Source organism: Echinops telfairi, unplaced genomic scaffold (assembly GCF_000313985.2).
Source record: "Echinops telfairi isolate 266 unplaced genomic scaffold, ASM31398v2 ScPeMD7_18;HRSCAF=68, whole genome shotgun sequence".
In the NCBI taxonomy this organism is placed as follows: domain Eukaryota; kingdom Metazoa; phylum Chordata; class Mammalia; order Afrosoricida; family Tenrecidae; genus Echinops; species Echinops telfairi.
Window position 1 is genome coordinate 77,779,265 of NW_022103915.1, and position 3,578 is coordinate 77,782,842.

The following is a 3,578-nucleotide window of genomic DNA, read 5'->3' on the forward strand; positions in this document are numbered from 1 at the left end:
ATGCTGATGACAGCCAGAGCCCTGGAGATGCATCCATTGCCATTGGACCCACAGGACTTTCCACCCACTGGCCTGTGATCTTCCTGCATTCATCATCGTTGCATGCACTGTATGAGTCTGAAGAGGAATTTGTGGGCTAATATCAGACTTATGGGCTAATATTGAACTTATGGACTTGATCTGGACTGGGCTGGGAGGTTTTATTGATGCATAATTACTTCTTGATATGAAGCTTTCTCCTACATATATACATTAGTGTCTCTGGATTGTTTCTCTAGTCAACCTGGACTAACACAAACATGTTCTGTTGGATTGATGTAAGAGTTCCTTGGGCTATAAACTGAGCGATGTGATTGTTGGGTCCTGGGATACTGAGACACTTTCTTGTCTGTGTAGTGCTAAGTACCATATTGTAATATAAATATCATGCATTTTAGATTTCTCTTACCAACCCTCTGCCCTCCATCCCCAGCCAGGTATTTTTGTAGATGCCCTAAGGTTTTGATGAGTCAGTATTGACTCCTTGGCAGTGAGTTATTGTTTTTTATGTCATATATGTACATTTCCACAGAAACATGTTAAAAAATGCCACAGTGGCAAGTATGAAATGACTTCAAGTGGAGAGGGGCTGGTAGACAAACAAAGAAAAAAACCTCACTGCTATCAAGCCCATGCTGAATCGTGTCATCCCTGTAGGACAGAGTACAACTGCCCCTGTGAGTTTCATAGACCGCAACTCTTCACTGGAGTGGAAAGCCCTGTCTTTCTCCTTTGGAGAAGTTGGTGGTTTCAAACTACTGACCTTGAAGTTAGCAGCCCAATGTGTAGCCACTGCACCACCACGGCTCCTTGACAAGCAGAAAGCACATGCTTTTTGGGTAAAAATAGGCTATGCCTCACCTTGCCTGCAACCGTTGACACTCCAGCTAGTTCAAGGCAGCTCCTGCACCCCTGCTTCACAATAGTGTTTAAGTATTCAGTGAGACTAAGTTGTATTTTGGTTGGCATGTCTCAGTTTTGTAGGATACACTGGAACATTTATTTACATGCTTTCTAAGTTTCACTTTCTACACATGAACTTTTCATATCTTTTGCTCTGTGTTAATGGTAATTGTTCTTTTATATGGTGATTTGCAATTGCTTTTAACTTGTTCTAATATTCAATTGCAAAAGCATTTGCAATTGCTTTTAACTTGTTCTAATATTCATCTCCCATCAGAAATTAGTCCCTTTTCCATTCGATTTTCATTGTAGCTGATAATCTTGGCTGCTTCACTTCGTCTTCATAAGCTTTCATTCCATTGATTTTTTTCAGCAGTCACAGGTATAACCTGAAAACACATCAGCTCAACTGCACTGAATGCCTCCTGCTTTATGGACTAGTGTAGTGCTTCTCAACCTGTGAGTCGCGACCCTTTTGAGGGTCGAACGACCCATTCACAGGGGTCGCCTAAGACCATTGGGAGACATATTTCCGATGGTCCTAGGAACCAAGACATGGCTCCTCTATCGGTCTTCAGGGATATCCTCCCACAGGCAGATACGCCCACATAGGAGTACTTGGCGTGAAGACTATTAGCCATGCTACACCATGCTTCCAGAAAAAATTTCATTTATTTGTAATTAGAAATAAATATTTCACAACATATAATTACATAGTTTTTGTGATGCTTTAATTATGTTCACTTTGTAACAATGAAAATATATCCTGCATATCAGATATTTACATTATGATTCATAACCATAGCAAAATTACAGTTATGAAATAGCAAGGAAAATAATTTTATGGTTGGGGGTCACCACCACATGAGCAACTGTATGAAAGGGTCGCAGCATTAGGGAGGTTGAGAACCACTGTCCAAGCGCTTGCTTCTCTACTGTATGGACTGTGCTCACGAACAAATGTGAAAACATCTCACAGGACCCCGTTCTCCAGAGGAGAGGAGCCTGGATAAATGATTCTCTTTTCTGACCCTGGGTGGACAATTCTGAGGTCTGTCTCATGTGGCTCCCTAAAGGATCTTAACAAGGAATAGGTGATATTTGCCCCAAACCATATCAACCAGTTCAAGAACACAGCCTGACATTGATTTGATCTTTTTAACGGTTTCATCCTTCCCAGACTGTATACAGCCTTCCTAAGGTCATTTACCAAAATGAAGCAACTGTTGTTAAATTCTTGTCTGAGCATCTCTTGTTGTTGTTCTTCATTTTTTTTTTAAAAAAAGGGAACACAGTCTAACCCATTTGATGCCACAGAGGCCCAGAAAACATTTCCTCACAACAGAATCATGAAACTGCACCTTTTCTGGATCAGAAATGACAATGACATAACTGTGGGTGGTGAGAATAATGCTGACGACTGGTAGTTCAGTAACACTAGTTACTTACATTAATTGTGGCGTTTGATGAAATTTACCAAAAACTGCCATGATTGGGCTATGCAATAGTGTGTGTATTCATATGGTATGTGTTAGGGTGGGACGGGGATTTGAGTACAATGATAATTATAAAGATGCTAGAGTTAGCTATTTTTAAAAATCATTTTATTGGGGCCTCTACAGCTCATATCACAATCCATAAATACATCCATTGTGTCAAGCACTTTTGTACCGATGTTACCATCATCCTTTTCAAAACATTTTTCCATTTCCACACACATAAACACACATGTGTTCCTTTTTAGAAGAACATATCTTTGTTTGAAAATCTGCTTGAAAACAGCTCAAGGAAAAGCTGAAACCTTAAGAGTCATTAGGAACAAGTGCAAGCTCACTCTGTCTAGTTTTGGAAGTGAACAGAAATTCGGCGATTGAGGAGGAAGAACAGACAAGTGATGGCGTGCTGGAGGGAAGAGCCGGGCTGGCGAGCAAAAAGAAGTCACGATGGTGGGGTTCATTAGGGTACTGCATATGAGTAGTGTGGCGGGAGAAACAATCCCCAGCTTTAGAATAACTTCTAAACAATTTGAACATATACATCCTAAGGGAGTGATCATTATGGGCTCACATTCAGATGTATGGTTCAAGGGCATGGGCCAATCATAAGAGATAAAGCTGGGCTTAGACTGGGAAACTGAGGCCACTATTTTATTATTTTTAGTGCTTCAGTTATCTTTGCTTTTTTCTGTGTCTGCTCCATCTTCTTTCCTCCTCTCCTGTGAGTGGTTTGTCATGGAGGTTTATTTTGGATGCCTCGTGGTTGACATCCATGCAAAGATGATTCTGACTGACGCCCACAGTGATTGGGCTTATTTTCTTAGTGAGTCTATCCCCAAACCCTGAGATGGACCAGTCTGCTCTTTGGCACGACCAGTTTTAGGTCATGGTTTCTTTCCTTACCCCATGTACTTACGTAAGGACAGGACAAGATCACCCGATTACAGCATGTCTACTTTAGTTCCCTCCTGCACAAGAATAAGAGTGGGTGGGAGTGGTTTCCTTGTATTGTCTATAGTAGGCCCCCCTCACTCTTTTTAGCTATTTGTGTTGTAATTACTCATATTTGTCTACTCCGATAGATTATGAATTCTTTGAGGACACAGTTTGTATTTGTGCAGACTGAGACTGGTGGACCAA